Here is a 20,489-nt window from a genome sequence, read left to right as displayed (position 1 = left end):
ATTGTACATATCTATCTATCGATAGTGTTTTAGCTCTTTTATCATCACAAATTTTATGGGACAATGCTCTACCGGGTGGGCTATCGAGCAAGTGTATCATTATAATTTATGTGAAAAGAAATAAAACTTGTTGCTGTTTTACTGCCACTAGTGTTCATTTCAGCTAGAAACTGAAGTGAATTGTATGAATATGTACGTTTTTTTAAGTTCTGCAAAAATGTATGCATGTTTGTAAATCAAATCACAAATGAGATTCGTTTAATATCTAAATAGATTTTCATAGATGGCAATGTCAATAAATGGGAAACAATGAAGAACTTTGCTTAAGTCTCCAACAATCAGTTTCTCCTGAGGAAAAAAATGCAGGTGTTTCTCCTAGAGTTTCAAAAGAAATCTCAATAATCTGTCAAAAAAGTCTGTAATCAAGTGTTCAAGATCTCAGAATGAACTTGATAATTTCACATTCCAAAAGATGTGAGCGATACTATAAACATTCATTTTATAGCCTATATATTTACTGTATGTCAGTTTCTCATTGGTGAACAATTTTTTGTCTTTAAGAGAAACATCTGATAGTACACATCTATCTATCTATCTATCTATCTATCTATCTATCTATTTCTACCTATATATAAGCCACAAGTCTTTTAGCTCTTTTATCGTCACACATTTTATGGGCTCTACCGGGTGGGCCATCAAGCAAGTTTAGAATCATAACTTGTGTGAAAAGGAATAAAAGTTGATGTTTTACTGCCACTAGTGTTCATTTCAATTAGAATCTGTAGTGATTTGTATGAATAGGTACGTTTTGCTCTGCAAAAACGTATGCATGTTTATAATGACAACAGGCATGTTTGCTTGAATTCAAATTCAGAAAATTAAGCCATTAATTAATTTCCTAATAGATATAAATTAATTTCTTAATTCATAGAGTTTTCAGCAAACAGTAGCACTTGCTCCACTTTTGCTAACAGAGGTACCTACCCATGTGGTTACCGTATATTTCTCAGTACTTTTATGGGTCAAATGTAGCAACCGCAAACAGCTTTAGTAAACTCTGATGGTACTCATATGTATTATACTAGAAAACATTTGATAAACGTATTATTTGTTCTGTATAAGCTATTCTCAAACTATATCAAGTTAGTATGATAACTGGCATAGAGTATTTTAATTTTCTACATACCACAAAACTCATCTTTAGTGGCAAGGCATTGCTGACTTAGCTATTCTGTCAGATGTTATTATATGTGTGTTATTATGAGCATGACTCTGTAGATAATATCAGAGGCTGGCAGAAAACAGGACTGTGTATGTGTGCCTGTCGGTGTAAAAAAAGAAAAACGAGCTTGCACAGGTTAACCACAAACTCATTCTCATACTAAAACACACCTGAAACTGGGTCACATAGGACCTTTAGGGGGGTGACAGGGGCCAGTTTTGAATTGTTGCCTGCTGTTTCTCCTTTGAAATAAGCTTCCTTTTAGATTTGCACATTTTGCATGCAATCGGAAATCAAGATACAGCTTCAAGGACGACTGTTTCTCTCTACTGGTTTTACCGCAAAGGAGTTGAAAGGTGCAGCAAAAACACAAGCTTAAACAGACCTAAACACCTGCTTTCACATGAAAAGCACTTCATCAGTACTTAATATTTTGCCTGTTTATTTTTAATGTAATATATGTTTTTTCAAATGAATTGGTGGCAGCTTCTGCTGATGAACTAAATGATGATTTTTTTCAACACACTCTCAAAGAAATGTGTAATTATTTTGTTTTTGTGAATTGGTGGCTAATTCATGTGTTTAAAAAAAAGTACATAGTCTGTTCATTTTATGGACATTTTTGTTAGCCCTAAAACACAACCCAATGAAGTGCAAAATTCAAACTCAACACCTGTATAAATAAATAAATAAATAAATAAATAAATAAATAAATCTGGAGAATTTCTTCAGATTATTACAGTGCCCTTTATTTAATGATTTGTTTTTTTTTTTGTTTTTTGTTTTTGTTTTGTTTTTATTATATTTTTACACAATCTGCTTACTTCCCAATGATAATTAGTTTTAGGAGTATACCATCTTTCTTTTTTCGCTTTAAAAAAAAAAAAAAAAAAAAAAAAAAAATTAAATACAAATAAATTAAAATCAAATCAAATAGTTGCCACCTCTTAAAAGTTATGTTTTCTCATTAGATAATAATAAAGCACCTGTAAAATTAAATAAATAAATAAATAAATCTGGAGAATTTCTTCATATTATTACAGTGCCCTTTACTTATTTATTTATTTGTTTTTTTGTTTGTTTGTTTGACAACATTTTTACACAATCTGCTTACTTCCCAATGATAGTTAGGTTTAGGAGTATACCATCTTTCTGTTTTTACTTAAAAATAAATAAATAAATAAATAAATAAATAAATAAATAAATAAATAAATAAATAAATAAATAAAACAAAACAAAACAAAACAAAACAAAACAAAACAAAACAAAATAAAATAAAACAAAATAAAATAAAATAAAATAAAATAAAATAAAATAGTCGCCACTTCCTAAAAGTTATGTTTTCTCATTAGATAATAATAAAGTACCTGTAAAAATAAATAAATAAATAAATAAATAAATAAATCTTCTTCATATTATTACAGCACCCTTTACTTTGTTTGTTTGTTTGTTTGTTTGTTTGTTTTTTGTTTTTGTTTTTTTTACAATATTTTTACACAATCTTACTTCCCAATGATAGTTAGGTTTAGGAGTATACCATCTTTCTTTTTTTTACTTTTAAAAAATAAATAAAATAAAATAAAATAAAATAAAATAAAATAGTCACCATCTCTTAAAAGTTATGTTTTCTCATTAGATAATAATAAAGTACCTGTAAAAATAAATAAATAAATAAATAAATAAATAAATAAATAAATCTGGAGAATTTCTTCATATTATTACAGCACCCTTTACTTTATTTATTTGTTTGTTTGTTTGTTTGTTTTTTGTTTTTGTTTTTTTACAATATTTTTACACAATCTTACTTCCCAGTGATAGTTAGGTTTAGGAGTATACCATCTTTCTTTTTTTTACTTTTAAAAAATAAATAAAATAAAATAAAATAAAATAGTCACCATCTCTTAAAAGTTATGTTTTCTCATTAGATAATAATAAAGTACCTGTAAAAATAAATAAATAAATAAATAAATAAATAAATAAATAAATCTGGAGAATTTCTTCATATTATTACAGCACCCTTTACTTTATTTATTTGTTTGTTTGTTTGTTTGTTTGTTTGTTTTTGTTTTTTACAATATTTTTACACAATCTTACTTCCCAATGATAGTTAGGTTTAGGAGTATACCATCTTTATTTTTTTTCCTTTAAAAAATAAAATAAAATAAAATAAAATAAAATAAAATAAAATAAAATAAAATAAAATAAAATAAAATAAAATAAAATAAAATAAAAATAGTCGCCATCTCTTAAAAGTTATGTTTTCTCATTAGATAATAATAAAGTACCTGTAAAAATAAATAAATAAATAAATAAATAAATAAATCTGGAGAATTTCTTCATATTATTACAGTGCCCTATATTTATTTGTTTGTTTGTTTGTTAAAATAAAATAAAATAAAATAAAATAAAATAGTTGCCACCTCTTAAAAGTTATGTTTTCTCATTAGATAATAATAAAGTACCTGTAAAAATAAATAAATAAATAAATAAATCTGGAGAATTTCTTCATATTATTACAGTGCCCTATATTTATTTGTTTGTTAAAATAAAATAAAATAAAATAAAATAAAATAAAATAAAATAGTCGCCACCTCTTAAAAGTTATGTTTTCTCATTAGGTAATTCTGGATTATTTATGTAGCCTAATGAAAAAAATGATTTCCTCATAAAATGTGAAACATCTAAACGTAGAATATTCATTTGATTGATTGAATTGTGATCACCATCTGACCTATTCTGATATCAATTCTTAAAGTCTTTTTTTAGTAGTACGCTAAAAATATTTGCACCTTATTTGATTTCACCTTATTCTGCTGCTTAGGACTTTTTACATTTTTACATTCATTTTACAAGTTTTCACATTAATATTTTCATAATGTACCAATTTAAGTTGCCAGTATCAGTGATTCCTACACTGCTTTTATGCAGTTATGAGTGAGGTCATAGTCTGTATAAGATGTGAAGGTATTAAAAGACGGTGTTTCAAAATAATGGCAAAAAGTCTCTTTTTTGAGTCTGCATGCAAAAAGATAGACAATCCGGTTTGAATTAGTCTTAAACACAATCATGTATACGTTTTTTTTTTTAACTGAAGTAAGCTTGCGTAATCAGAAATTGTTTTCCGAGGTGTTCTGAATGGTTTCTAGGCTCCTTGGGTATTCTGGGTGGTTTATGTCTACAATCTCTAGGACCATTTTTGATTTTCTGTGTAGTTTTAGTTGCTGCATCTAGGTCACGGCGTGATGACGTGTGAACGTAATGACCCTCAACCCTGTTCTGCAATAAACCTTGTCAGATTAGAAAAAAACACATATGCTTTCAAATAAACACAGGCTCTTTGTATGCGGTTGTAAACTGCAGAGGCATGATTAGAGTTAGTCATACTGATATCACTGACAGTGTGTGAAATGACTCATCACGGAACAACAATCAGCCAAAAGCTCCACTTCAGCACACTGTTGCTACCTTGTAACCGTGTTTTTGGTAGGTGTGTATGCATTTATCGACCCAATCGAACATGAATACCCATCAAGCTTCCACCTATATATATCTCAAGGGAGAGCTGGGGAATATAGATGTGTGTGTTTTCAGAGGGATCCTTTAAGTACAAAATATATAGTTTTGTATGATAATACGTGTAATTATTTTTGCAGAAAAGGTTTTGAAAAGGTGTCACAAAAATCAGGCATTTATTTGAGGGTTTGGAGTGAACAGACAACCACCTCAAAAAATGAAACTAAACAAACAAACAAACAAAAAAACCCCAAAATATTAAATATAGTTCACCTAAAGTAAAAATGCTTAAAAATGTAAATCATTACGGTCACTATTATTATTTTCAAAAGCATATAACTGACATAAATATGCATGCTGCTTTTTCATACAATAAAATTTGATAGAGACTGTCTGTCAAGCTCAAACAAAGAGCAGAAACAGAAATAAGACAAATGTTTTATGTTATTTTATATTTATTTATTTTACAAAATGAGTCATCTAGCAGAATGCTCATGCTCTTTTCCATACAGTGAAATTTGTTGGAGACTCTGTCAAGCTCAAACAAAGGCTTTTTAATAGAAAAATATCTATTTGTTTGAATAGGGATAATGCAATAAAAATGCACTGCATCTAGAGATTATAAGCGCTAATTTGCATCTACATCTTAAAAATTGTATTTTATTTTACTTTGTTTTACTTTACAAAATGAGTTGTCTAGCAGAATGCTCATGCTCTTTTCCATCCAAATTTGATGAAGACTCTGTCAAGCTTTTTAACAGAATTTTTTTTTTATTAAACATTTTATAGTATTTATTTTATTTACAATTATTTTATTTTATTTTAAATTGTTTTATTTTATTTTATTATTTAATTTAAAATGGTTTTATTTTACTTTATCTTATTTTATTATTTTATTTAAAATTATTTTATTTTATTTTATTTTATTTTATTTATTTTTTTATATTATTTGATTTTATATTACAAAATGAATTGTCTAGCAGAATGTTCATGCTCTTTTCCATACAACGAAATTTGTTGGAGGCCGTTTCAAGATTCAGACAAAGGCATTTTAACAGAAAAGGTATTTTATTTATTTATTTTTTTTTGTTTGTTTGTTTGGATAGGGACAATACAATAAATATGCACTGCACATAGAGATTATATCAAATTTACATCTCCATCTTTAAAAATTTTTATTATTTTATTTTTTATTTTATTTTATATTGTTTTATTTTATTTTATTTTACTTTTATTTATTTATTTTATTTTATTTTACAAAATTAGTTGCCTAGCAGAATGTTCATGCTCTTTTTTCTACACTGTAAAAAATAAAAAAAACATAATTTGTTGAGTCAGCTTAAAATAATTTGTTACCCTGCTGCTTTAAAATTTAAGTTCAGTCAACTAAAATACGTTTAGTCAACTTGAAATGTTAAGTCGTACTAAGTAACAACTTAGATATTTGTGTTTGCTAAACTTAACAGATGGGTAAGTAACCCAGCTGCCTTACAATTTTAAGTTGATTCAACTCAAATATCTAAGTTGTCACTTAGTATAATTTAACATTTCAAGTTGAATAAACTTTTGAGTTGACTGAACTTTTAAGGCAGTCAGGTTACAAATGATTTTAAGTTGACTCAAATTGTTTTTTACAGTGTACAGTGAAATTTGTTGGAGGCTGTTTCAAGCTCAAACAAAGGCTTTGTAACAGAAAAGGTATTTTATTTATTTATTTATTTAGTTTGTTTGTTTGTTTGGATAGGGACAATACAATGAAAATGCACTGCACACAGAGATTATATCAAATTTACATCTCCATCTTTAAAATTTGTATTTTATTTTATTTTATTATATTTTATTTTATTTTATTTTACAAAATGAGTTGCCTAGCAAAATGTTCATGCTCTTTTCCATACAGTGATTTATTTATTTATTTATTATATTTTTGTTGTTTGTTTGTTTGTTTGTTTGTTTGTATAGGGACAATACAATAAAAATGCACTGAACACAGAGATGATATCAAATTTACATCTCCATCTTTAAAATGTGTATTTTATTTTATTTTATTTTATTTTATTTTATTTTACAAAATGAGTTGCCTAGCAAAATGTTCATGCTCTTTTCCATACAGCGATTTATTTATTTATTTATTTATTTATTTATTTATTTATTTTATTTTGTTTTGTTTTGTTTGTTTGTTTGTTTGTTTGTTTGCATAGGGACAATACAATAAAAATGCACTGAACACAGAGATGATATCAAATTTACATCTCCATCTTTAAAATTTTTATTTTATTTTATTTCATTTTATTTCATTTTACAAAATGAGTTGTCTAGCAAAATGTTCATGTTCATTTCCATACAGTGAAACTGGAGACAGGGGTCTGACAAACTCAAACAAGTACTAGTTTCATATTTAATAACTTATGACATATAGAATTTGGACTAAATTTTTGGTACTTTTTGGAGCTAGTTTTTGCAAACAGTCATGGTCCCAATTTCTGAAATACAGAAAAGAATTAGTGAAGTGGACACCTGTCAAAAAAAAAAATGGGATGTGAAGTTGTTTGAGTCCTTTTCCGTGAGTCACAACATTGAGATTTTTTTTAATTAACAGCGACAGCAAAAGACAAGATTTCATTAAACGTTCAGGGTTTTTTTTTAGTAAATGCGAAAGTGATTCTTCTGTTTTATCCATTTAATCTAAAAACTTCATATGAGAAAACTATTTGTAAATGTACATGAAATCCCATTGTGATTGTTCTTTGCAATAGTATGTACATTGTATGATTTTAGATTGTTTCTGCTTGCTCGTTATATTCAATGACACGTTCACACTCTGTACAAAACACAACGCATCATTTCCTGTCTGCTAGTCATGGAGGAGTGTTTTGGATAAGAGCTGTAAAAGTGAAAATAAATTCATGCCACGTTTAGACTTGCTGATCACTGTTTCATGTAAATGAATCCGAGTGTTTAGTATTTTATGTTTTCCTGCAAGCTATCTTAAAAGTGGGCTATCACTGGCATTATGATTATTTTTCCACTAAAGTTTTCCACAGTTTCCCTCAACAGTCAATTCAGTCACGCGGCTGGATATTTCACTGCATGGGGCATTTCAGCAAATCTGTGTGTGAGTGTTTGTTTGTGTGTTGCACTTTCATTTGTATTCACTGTGAATGACTCAGTACAATGTCAGCATGCGAGCTGCTTAAACAGAGATACTTTTGAGAAAACTGTTTCATTTTCATTCATATTTCCTGTAAAAATAACAATAACAGAAACAATAATAGAGAAAGTGTTCGCTTATCATTTCCCTTAAGCATAAACAGTCATCACGGTACATTTACTGTATGATCTATACATCAGGTTTTTTAAAAACATTTTTATAACAGATAACTGAACTCAGGTCATTGCTTTTTGCTTATTAGAAACATAACTACAATTCATTTAGTTTGCTCATTGTTGAAAGTAAGTCGAGACAATACACAAGTTAACAACTTGCTTTTGTTGGCACAGATGGTGCCTAAGCTTTTGGGTTTTGCGACGCATCTAATTAGTTTCTCTCAACAGCAAAGACTCGATTCCTGAGATGAGGCTCCATTTTGACCAAACTATAAAAACAGGATCACACATGAATATGTGAAAAGCTCAAGACTTCTTTCTAACAAACATTATATTAAATTATATTAAACACATATTAAATTCCATTAAATTTGTAAAATAAAATTGTAATATTATATATATATATATATATATATATATATATATACACACATACATAAAAACCTAATATTTAATATTTATTTAATACAATTCTGAAATTAATTTAGCATTGTATTATGTTTATTTATTGTATTATAATGTTTTTATAATAAGACAATAATTTACAATTTACAATAATTTATACAATACTAATTTCTAAAAAAAACCTATTAAATTCTATTAAATTTCTTTTTTCTTTTTAGAATTCTAAATTCTAGTATTAATTCAACATTTTATCTATATATAAACATGATACAACACACACACACACACACACATACATATTTATAATTTATTTATTTGTGTATTTTGTCATGTTTATTTATTGTATTATATTATATTTTTATTTATAATTTATATTGTATTATATTATTTTAGACCATGTTTTACAGTAATAGTTTTGTGCTATCAATTTATATATATATATATATATATATATATATATATATATATATATATATATATATATTTATTTATTTATTTATTATGTATAATTGTATATTTTATGTATAATTTTTGTAAGACTTATTTCTTTAAAAAAAAAATAATTCCATTAAGTTTATTAAATAAAATTGTAATAATATTAATTCAACATTTTAGATTTATGTTTATACATACATACATACACACACACACACACATATATATATACACATGTAAATAAAATATTTATTGTGTTATATTTTTATTTATAATTTTAAGACTAATTTGTAAAAAAAAAAAAAAAAAAAAAATACTATTAATTTCTATTTATTTTTTCTTTTCTTTTTAGAATTCTATTAAAATTCTAATTGTTTATATATATTAAATTCTATTTTATATATATATATATATATATATATATATAAATTCTATGTATCTTGTGTGTGTATGTATTGTAATATTTATTGTATTATAATGTTATATTGGTATTTATAATTTATATTGTTATATATTATTTTATTATTATGTTTAATAGTAATAGTTTTGTGCTATCAAATTTCACAATTTTCCTGCATACAGTCACATACACATATATATTTTATGTATAATTTTTGTAAGACGTATTTCTTAAAAAAATAATTCCATTAAGTTTATTAAACAGAATTCTAATAATATTAATTCAACATTCTTAGATGTTGAATTATATATATATATATATATATATATATATATATATATATAATATTTATTGTATTATGTTATCTTTTTATTAATAATTTATATAAGACTAATTTCTAAAAAAAAAAACACTTAAATTCTATTACATTTATTTTTCTTTTCTTTTTAGAACTCTATTAAAATTCTAATATTAATTCAACATTTTATATTTATGAAATACGAAAGTAGTCGGATATGAATTTTGAAAAATTGATCTAATATATGTAGATGATTAAAAGAAAAAAATGGTTAGAAATCAAAATGTCAGTCAACATTTCATTCTATTATATAAATTGGTATAAATCACAATTACAATCTCATTAGATAAAAATATTAAGAGATTAGTTATTTTCCCTAGAGCTTTTATTAATTAGCTACACACTGAGATTAAGTGGGGGCTTTGGCAAATCTGTGGGATTTTATCAGAAATCTAAATAACACACACAACGGTTGCTTCTTTGCACATCTTTGGATTCTATTCAAATAATTAAAATTAAATGTATTCAGACATCCCAACACGACCACACAGGATTTCTCTCTCTGTGTGTGTGTGTGAAAGAGTGTGGAGGACTTTCGCTGGGGGTCTCCCAGACATCCGCCAGCTCCTCACAGGTTTCCATAGCAACAGAAATATAGAGTGAAGGCACGTTCCCTGATGCAACGCAACAATTACAATACTCTTACGCTGCGTCCCATCCCCCCATATTTCAACCTCCCCATCCCATCCCACCCCTCCCTACTCCTCCCTCATCTTTCCCTCTTTAATGCCACACTCACTTACTTTCCCAAAACAAAGAGTGAAATAAAAAAAAACGCTCACAGTTCATCACATTTTCATTCCTGTGGCTATGTACCACACAAATCAATCCTCCACCTGTAGCTGTTTAACGGCTTGTTAATTAGCTGTTTAATGCCTACTTTATTATATGTTTATAACTACTTTATAAGCAATAAACTGTATTTAAACACCATGACGATACAGAGCTGATTTATCTGTGGCTTTTGTAGAATTTTGCCACAAATATTTGAAGGGAAAAGAAAGAAAGAAAAAAAAGAAAGAATAACAAAAGAATGGTACACTATAAAGATTAGCTTATTTTAAATAAGTATACTTCTTTATAATATTTCTCAAAAAGTATTTGAACAAACTGATAAAGTGTGTCATATCACCATCTACATTATCTCATTTTTATCTTCATCTCATGTTAATCAATCAATATTCATCAAGTAAAATATATGTATAAACAAACAAATAAACAAACAAATATCTATCTATCTATCTATCTATCTATCTATCTATCTGTCTGTCTGTCTATCTGTCTGTCTATGCACACATTCAAAAAGAGAAATTGTTTACATTTATCCGTCTTTAATTGTGAGGATTTAGGTGTCGCTTTTTTATGATTTAGCGCCGCCTGCTGACACAATAGTTTCTCCAAGCTATAACTGCTGCAGTTGGGTCGTCTGATTCATTTTACTGAATCGTTTGGTTTCAAAGAACCGGTTCAAAAATCATCCACCCACTCCACTCACCAAACTAAAGCGCACATTTACGTATCGAGGATTCATTCTGACAATTTAATAGACACCATAATGCTTTGTTCTGGATAAACCTTCCTACTTACAAAAAAAAAAAAAAAAAAAAAAAAAAAAAAAAAGTGTTTTAGGCAGGCTTGTTAAAAATAAACATGAAAGATTACAAATGGTCATCTGCAGTTTAATCTAATACGTTTTTAGACTTTTTGTAAACAATGAGGTTTATTTATTTATTTATTTAACAACTGTTTTATTGACATACAAAATACAAAAAAAAAAAAAAAAAAAAAAAACACATCCCACCCCTGGTACTGGACTTCAATAATATACAGTAGAATTAAAACACAAACACAGAATCTAGTTACCAAAAAATAAGGTGACCAAAAAAGACAAAATTTAACAAAAGTTGACAAAAGTTAGATGTGTTCAGAAAAGTTATAGTTTTAGTGACAATGACATAAATTATAAACAATGTGTGAAAAATGTCCAGAGCTTTCATGTTATTAGATTTTTACAAAAATTAAACTTGTACCAAGTGGGCGTTTTACCCCATCTATGGAGCAAAACGCCCCCAATGGTGGGGTAAAAAGCCCAGTCTGACAAAGCTATTTGCTTTAAACATTTACAGCAAAATCAGAGTACAGGCAGTTTTAGCTTAAATTAAAAAAGAATATAATCAGTAATTATGAATTACAAAATTAAAATAGCCTATTTAAAACATTTTGTTAGCTTATGCTAACTGGCTAGCTAACTAGCTACCTGATGCTAACTTGAGGTAATTTTTGAATATAAAATCCAAATATTTTTACTCAAACAGCTAGTTAGAATTCATCTGATGAAAAAAAAAAAAAAAGTTCAGAACAGTAACTACAGTAATTGCCCATTGCCCCCAGGGGGCGTTTTACCCCACTGACTAGGTTTGAGGAAAAAAAAAAAAAAAAAAAAAGTCACTCTGAAAAATCATTATATTTTAATTAAATAACACATACTCCCTATCTACAAGCCCTACTGTTCTCAAATCATATGTAACTGATTCTGCTCACAGTGTAAGCTTCATGGTGAAAACTATATCACTCTTGTCAAAGTAGTCCAGTTACAATAAAAATGCATCTTTTACAAGGTAAATATTATGTTCATAAACAGAAATTTGCAAAATGCATACCAAAGTGTAATTTATTTTTATCAGAAATGGAGATTTTGAAAAAGCCTCTAATGCAAATTAATAATAAAAAGAATGTCATATTGTTAGATTTCATGGAGAAATTATTTTCTGATATAGCTCCCGTCCAAAGGAAAAAGGAAGAAAATGTTAACTATTGTTTAGTTGTTTCAGTGGTTTTTGTTTTATTTTATGTTCATATATATATATATATATATATATATATATATATATATATATAATGTATATATGTATATATATATATATATATATATATATATATACACACATATATATACACTACTGTTCAAAAGTTTGGGGTCAGTAAGACTTGTAATAGTCTTTAAAGAAGTCTCTTATGCTCATCAAGGCTGCATTTATTTGATTAAAAATATAGAAAAAAACAGTAATATTGCAAAATGTTTTTACAATATAAAATAATGTTTTTTATTTTAACATATTTTAAAATAGAATTTATTCCTGTGATGAAAAGCTGAATTTTTATCAGCAGTTACTCCAGTCTTAAGTGTCACATGATCCTTCAGAAATCATTCTAATATGCGGATTTATTATTAGAATGATCAATGTTGGATAATATCAACAGTTGTGCTGCCAAATATTTTTTGGAACCTGTGATTTTTTTTTTTTCAGGATTCTTTCATGAATAACAAGTTTAAAAAGTACAGTGTTTATTCAAAATATAAATATTTTATAACAATGTAAATTATTTATTATGAACTTTTAAAAAACTTTTAATTATTAACTTAATACATCCTTGGTGAATAAAAGTATTAATAAAAAAAAAAAAAAAGAAACAAAAATGTACTGACCCCAAACTTTTGAACGGTAGTGTATATATATATATATATATATATATATATATATATTTTTTTTTTTTTTTTTTTCTTGAAAAAAAAAAAAAAAAAAAGAACAATAAAAATGCATCTTGATTTCACCTTGTGGTTATTTTGGGAACAACAGTAGGAGGGTGGGGGCGTTTCCCCCCACTCTACCCTACAGGTTTACAAAGAAGACAAAAAGTTGACAATATCAAAAGCAGCACATCATATATTCACAATCTTAGCATGGGATGTTACACTTTAAATTAAAAAATATAAATAATAATAATAATAATAATAATAATAATAATAGAAAAACTATCAGTGTCTGTCAAACTGCATCAAATCAATTTTGTAACGTGGATATAAATAACTTAACATCCAGTGAGACGTTCAAATGTCAACCCTTTTACTGAACAGACTCATTCATTAAAAAGAGTCGACTCAAGAATAGTGATTCAGGCATCATTAGCAGAACTACAGCCCACAGAAAGCACGACTTTGTGGAAAAATTGACAGGCAAACGTAACATTGTAGAATTTGCCATATAATAAATAAATAGCGCTACAAAACTACTTTGTGCAGTTGACATCTCTGGATCCACAGGACACAAGTCACTTAATTAAACTACATAAAATTATACATGCGAACTCCGCGCAACGCATTACAATACAAGTCAATGACCTATATTTTTGCAGCTATCTGTGTGCAATTCTGCAAACCGCACAGCACCTCTTTCTGCTTCCTTTAGTGTGATGAGAGGTGTGAAACGCGCGCACTATGTGCGCGCAACCTGACGGTCTAGAGAAGTTCTAAAAGCAAGGGGTACATTCAAAGCACTGCAATAAAGAGCTGCGTTGATTTGAGCTGTACTGGGTAAGTGCTGTTTTCATAGCTACTCTTTGTTATATATGAACCTTCAGCTTAGTACGTATAAATAGAACTACATCAACGATATAAACAGAAGTGAAACAACTTTACTGTCCGTATTGCTGATGTACTGTAAGTGTTGTTGACTAGGAATTAACTAATACACCTTTGCATACATTCTGCAAAATATCCAGTTGGCTTTGCTATAGCTGTTCGTGTGGCAGTTACAGGAAACCACTAAAACATAACTAAACTGAATTTGAAAACATGCTCTTTAAAAACATTAAGCTGATCTTTTAAAGAAAACAACGTGTGGGAAGCTTACATTTTTCAGTTATAAGAAAAACGTTTCTCACTGGTTTGTTAATGCCCACACAAGTGTGGCAAAAGCTGTAGATCACGAGCTTTTGTTCCAGTTCAACGCATATGCCTGGATTGTTAGTTTATGGAAGGATTTAGAGTTTGTTTATCCAGTATTTGAACACTTTTTGTCTTAATTGGTCTACTTTAAGTCGGTTAATACCTGCTGAAACTGTAGGGCTTTAAATATTAAGATGAATATTAAATGTGAATTCTTCCCACAGAGGTGAATGCAGCCCTTTAATAGGTTACAAGTGATATTAACATCTCAGATGTTGCTTTTTCAAAGCTCACCAGACTTAACAGAGGTCTCAGTTACACTAAGTATATGAAGTATTAAAGTTGACCAAGATGTTTGTCCTAAAATGACATGGAGTTGAGATAAGTGAATTTTAATAGCAGATTTTGGTATTTTGGCCAGAGCTCAGATATCGAGATCTCTTCTAAAACGTGAGATCTTTTCAACAGTAGAAAAATCTAACATTTTCAGATTTAATTTGATATTTCTTGTGGACTGTTGGATATATCTTTTAAACTTTAGCTTTGATGTTGACGTTATGCATCACATCAAAACGTCCCTCCTGAGCTCTTTCTGCCAATAATTTGACAAAAATTGCTTGTCAACCACACTATTTTTGACGAAGAATCACCTTTTCTGTAGAATTATGTATAAACACATGATTTAGTTTAGTACATAAAGGTGCTGATGTCTTTGTCAGTGTTTGAGTACGCAGGTGATCCACCATTCATATTAAAAATACACATTTGGAAAGCAAAAAAACAAACCTATCAAATAACAAGAAAGATATGAGCGCATTACCTTTGGTGGTATGATATGTGTGAATTAGAGGAACTGCAAATGTCGGGCACTGGAACATCTTACTCACATCAGACTGCAATTTCCAACCACACTTTAACCAAGAGCCCAAATCGTGTCAGTGTAATGTGATTTAAGTTAAAACAACTTACTTAAGACATTTTTAAACAGTTTGTGTCATTGACATAAGGATTTTCGACAAGCAAATGTTAAAAATGTCATGTGGTGCGACCATGACTCATATTAAAATGAATGAATTTCCATAACATGCTTAACATTTTTTTGTAGACGTTCTCAGTATTTAAGTGTTTAGAAACAAAGCATTTGCATATTTTGAGTTTTTGTAAATAATGATCATTGCCTTCTTAAATGTAGTTAGCAGACTTATTTTTTCTGTAAATTGCATAAAACTGATAAAAATGCTTTAAAAAAATACCTTTCACTTAAGCATGTTGTAGCAGTGATTCATTTTCAACCACAGAAATTAGATATTTTACTTTTATTTTAACACAGGTCGCACCACATGACGAGCAGTCGCTCCAAATGACACAAAGGCCTTAATCTATTTAAAGAGAAAAGTGCAGCACGTGGCATTAACTGATGTGTTCTCCAATACTCCGTTTTATAATATGCGCAGTTGTATATTATACTGTAGCTGAAATAGTCTTAATCAAAGATAACTATCAAACTGCAAAGTTTACCTGATACTTCCTATTATTATCTATGTTAATCTAAGACTTAAAAAGAAAATGTGGGTGACAGTTGCACTGCTCAGTGGTTGTATGTCGACTTCTTTACAAGGAATAACAGTATTAAACCTCAAAAACAGATGCAGTGATGGTTTGTGGAGCGTACCATGTTATTTCAACAGCCTTGTGGTGGAAAACCATGGGTTAAAAATACGACGATGAACCAACATGTGCAAGAACAGCTCAATAACTCAATATCAACAACAGCAAATAACCGAATAAAAGCAGGTGCAAGCATAATTGTTTTGAATATAAATGGTCTAGAATGTAGATTTTAGCACATGCACTTTCAGTAGACGCCATACAGTATATCTTGTTAAAACCTTGATTGTAAAAAACACTTCCTATCCTGTTTGATTATAAAAATGCAGTATGACCTCTCAGATTGATATGCACAGCACTGTAGTTCTGTTTTTGAATTTATAGCTGTTAAAATTTGACTCATGTTATATGTCAAACATTTGATGTTGTTGTCAGTACAACTTCTGGAGTAGCCATTTAAATTTTTTTATGTATACAGTATATTCCATTTCATTTCAGTTTAATTTAGGTCTACATTAATGTTCAAAAGTCATGTTTATTAGGCCTTTATTTATTTCATCAAAAAATTATTACGTAATATTACTAAATTAAAACAGTTGTTTTATATATGTGACCCCAAACCCAGTCATAAAGGTCAATTTTTTGAAATTGCAATTAATGCATAATCTGAAAGCTGAATAAATAAGCTTTGTTACAGGACAATATTTGGCTGGGATACAACCATTTCAAAATCGGGAATCTGAGGGTGCAAAAAAAATCAAATTTAAATTGTCCATATCAAGTTCTTAGCAATGTATATTACTAATCAAAAATTGAGTTTTGATATATTTATGGTAGAAAATTTACAAAATATCTTCATGGAACATGATCTTTACTTAATATCTTAATGATTTTTGGCATAAAAGAAAAATTGATCATTTCGACCCAAACAATGTATTTTTGGCTATTGCTACAAATACACCTGGTTACTGGATTTATGGTCCAGGGTCACATTTTAATATTTTTAAATATTTAATTTATGAATTATCAGCATCATTACTTAAGTCTTAATTATCCTTTTAGATATTCTAATATGCTGATTTGGTGATCAAGAAACATTTCTTATTATCAAAGTTGAAAGCATTTTTTATTTTATTTTTATTTAGGGTTCTTTGATGCCTTATTTCAAACAGAAATCTTTTGTAACATTTAGCATCACTTTTGATCAATTTAATGTGAATAGAATTTATTTTCTTAAAATCATATGAATCTTAATTAAAATATTTAGTAAAAAATAATACAACAAATTAACAATGTAAAAAAAAAAAAAATTATTATTTATACTAAACGAGTATGTCTGGTATGAGTGGAAAAACAGTTTCATGTTGTGCAACATTAAAACCTAAAACCCCAATGATACCACAAAGAGACGTGGCGGAACTATATTCAAACTGTTTATATGGAGAGAATAAAAGTAGTCCTGTCATATTTATATATATATATATATATATATATAAATATATAAATATATATACACAGTTTTGTACAGTAGTAGTATTTCAAATAACTTTATGCTTCTGATTATAAACACTTCAAGGTTTACCTGCCTATTGACTTCCATTGTATGTGGATTAATGTAGTAATGTGTTTTGTTTTAATGAACAGAGTTGAGAATGATTTTCTGTGAAAACTAAGCCACAGAGGCATAAGGAATATTCCTTTAACAAGCCTTGTGAGTCTAACCTCCCGAGTGGCTTGCGAAAGGTCAAATGTATTTGTAGTTCAGTCCAGTGTGTGCGAGTTCAATGGAGGCGTTTGCCGTTTGATCCCACACTTCTTCCACCCCTGCAGCTTTCACATGCTGGGATAGTTCAACAGTGTTGACTCTGGAGTCAGTATTGACCCCACACACTGTTTGATGAAATACCACGTTCATAGAGCCAATAAAGGCTTGCTATAAAGCTATGACATTAAAGTGTCTGTTTGTGTCCTGCTGTGTTCTTTCTATCTGTCTGCTGTTGTTTGTCTATCCTAGTAGCAGAAGCAGGTAAGAGCAGTAGCTCGCTATCTGCGCTTACCGTCCTTCAATGACGCAGGAAGTGCGGTTTGAGCTGTCAGTCAAACGACAGGAAATACTTGGCAGCCATATAGACACATTTACAGAGCAAGAAAGAGTTTATAAGCCAGAGTTTTGAGAACCTTGAGCTTAAGGGAAAAATGTGTTATATATTGTTATACTGAAATAATGTAATTCTGCACACCAAGCCTGCATTTATTTGATCAAAAGTACTGCAAAAACAGTAGTATATTGAAATATTTTTACTATTTAAAATAACATTTTTCTTATTTGAATATATTTTAAAATGTAATTTATTTCTGTGATTTCAAAGCAGAATTTTTAACATGATTATGCCTGTCACATGATCCTTCAGAAATCATTCTAATATTCTGATTTGCTTCTCAAAAATAAAAAAAATAAAATAAAATTATTATGTAAAAATATATTGACTCAGATAGGACTTGTGAATAGTATAGTGTATAATGTTACAAAAGCTTTATATTTCTAAAAAATGATTTCTGATTTTTGGATCCTTCTATTCAGCAAAGAATCCAGAAAAAAAAACAACATGTAATCAACCGTTTTAAATATTTGTTAATAATAATAATAAAATGTTTATTGAACAACAGATCAGCATATTAGAATCATCTGAAGGATCACGTGACACTGAGTAATGATGCTGAAAATTCCACTTTGAAATCACAGGAATAAATTACATTTTAAAATATATTCATATAAAAAGTAGTTATTTTAAATAGTAAAAAATATTTCACAATATTACTGATTTTGCTAAATTTTGGATCAAATAAATGCAGGTTTGGTGAGCAGAAGAGTTCTTTAAAAAAAATATCTTACTGTTCAAAAACGTTTGACTGGTACTGTACAGAAATTTCTACAATTTTATTTGATATTTTTACAATAACCTGTTAAGCAATATTCTGTTTATTAAAGCCAAGTATGACTCACATCAAGTTAAGCATTTTACATTTATTCCAAAATAATAACTCAACAATTTAAACAATATATTTTATTTGTGAACTTACGTTAAGCTTTTTGTTTTTTTTTTAACAGTTAACTTTTAACCACTTTTTTAATTTTTTTGTATCATCAGTCATCAAAGCTTGGTAAATACTGGTCACAGACATGGAGATTTACTTTGAATTTCACCAAGCTGATTACTAAAAACACAGACAGGTCATGTTTTCATGCCATTTTAAAGGAGAAATCCACTTCCAAAACAAAGATTCACATATAATGTACTCACCCCCTTGTCATGCAAGATGTTCATGTCTTTCTTTCTTCAGTCGTAAAGAAATTATGTTTTTTGAGTTAAACATTTCAGGATTTTTCTCCATATAATGGACTGATATGGTGCCCCGAGTTTGAACTTCCAAAATGCAGTTTATATGCGACTTCAAACGATCCCAAATGTGGTTGTAAACAATCCCAGCCGAGGAAGAAGGGTCTTATCTAGCGAAACGATCGGTTGTTTTCATTTAAAAAAATACAACTTAAATACGTTTTTAATCTCAAACGCTCGTCTTGTCTTGCTCTGCCTGAACTCTGTGTATTCTGACTCAAGACAGTTAGCGTATGTCGAAAAACTCCAATCGTATTTTCTCCCTCAACTTCAAAAATCATTTCAAAATCATCCTACATCACTGCAGAAGTACCAACCCAGTCTTTGCAAAGTAAACATGCAAAGACGATCAAACACCCTTAACAAAAAAAAGGTAAAACAGCTATACAGGACGATTTCGAAGTTGAGGGAGAACATGAGATGGGAGTTTTTCGACATACCCTAACTGTCATGAACCGAAAAACAGTCCAGGCAGAGTAAAACAACATGAGCGTTTGGCATTAAAAAGTATATAAATTGTATTATTTTTATGAAAATAACAGATCATCTAGATAAGACCCTTCTTCCTCAACTGGGATCATTTACAACCACATTTGTGATCGTTTGGATTTAAACTGCATTTTGGAAATTCAAACTCGGGGCACCATTGAAGTCCACTTGTTTTTTTTCAAAAAACAATTTCTTTGCGACTGAAGACAGAAAGACATGAACATTTTGGATGACAAGGATGTGAGTACATTATTTGTTAACTGTTGTTCTGGAAGCGGTCTTCTCCTTTAAGTCTTATTTTGATGTAACAATTTGGTTATATCTAAGTGTGAGTTATTTACTTCCTTTTTTAATTAGTCTTTCCATTAATTCAATTATATTGTTCATTCAGACTGATTTGCAAATGCGGAATGCACACAATATATATAAAAATATATAAATACACACAGTAACTTAACCAGGATATTTCTTTAACGGTTTCTAACAGCATTTCTTAGTTTGTCACGCCACCTCCAATACCGTGGTGGTGAGTTAATGCTGAAAAAAAATGGAAAAAGCTAGTTTGGTCTCCATTTTTGCACCATAAATATCATGCACTATAACATACA

General features: G+C 28.6%; 1 long non-coding RNA gene across 1 annotated transcript in view; it reads right to left on the bottom strand.

The window, feature by feature from the left end:
• Positions 1–20,489, bottom strand: part of LOC127163932 (uncharacterized) — a 76,273-nt gene that overhangs the window by 23,376 nt on the left and 32,408 nt on the right. The window lies entirely within an intron of this gene.

Source organism: Labeo rohita, chromosome 4, assembly GCF_022985175.1.
Source record: "Labeo rohita strain BAU-BD-2019 chromosome 4, IGBB_LRoh.1.0, whole genome shotgun sequence".
In the NCBI taxonomy this organism is placed as follows: domain Eukaryota; kingdom Metazoa; phylum Chordata; class Actinopteri; order Cypriniformes; family Cyprinidae; genus Labeo; species Labeo rohita.
This window is presented reverse-complemented; position numbering and strand designations above follow the sequence as displayed.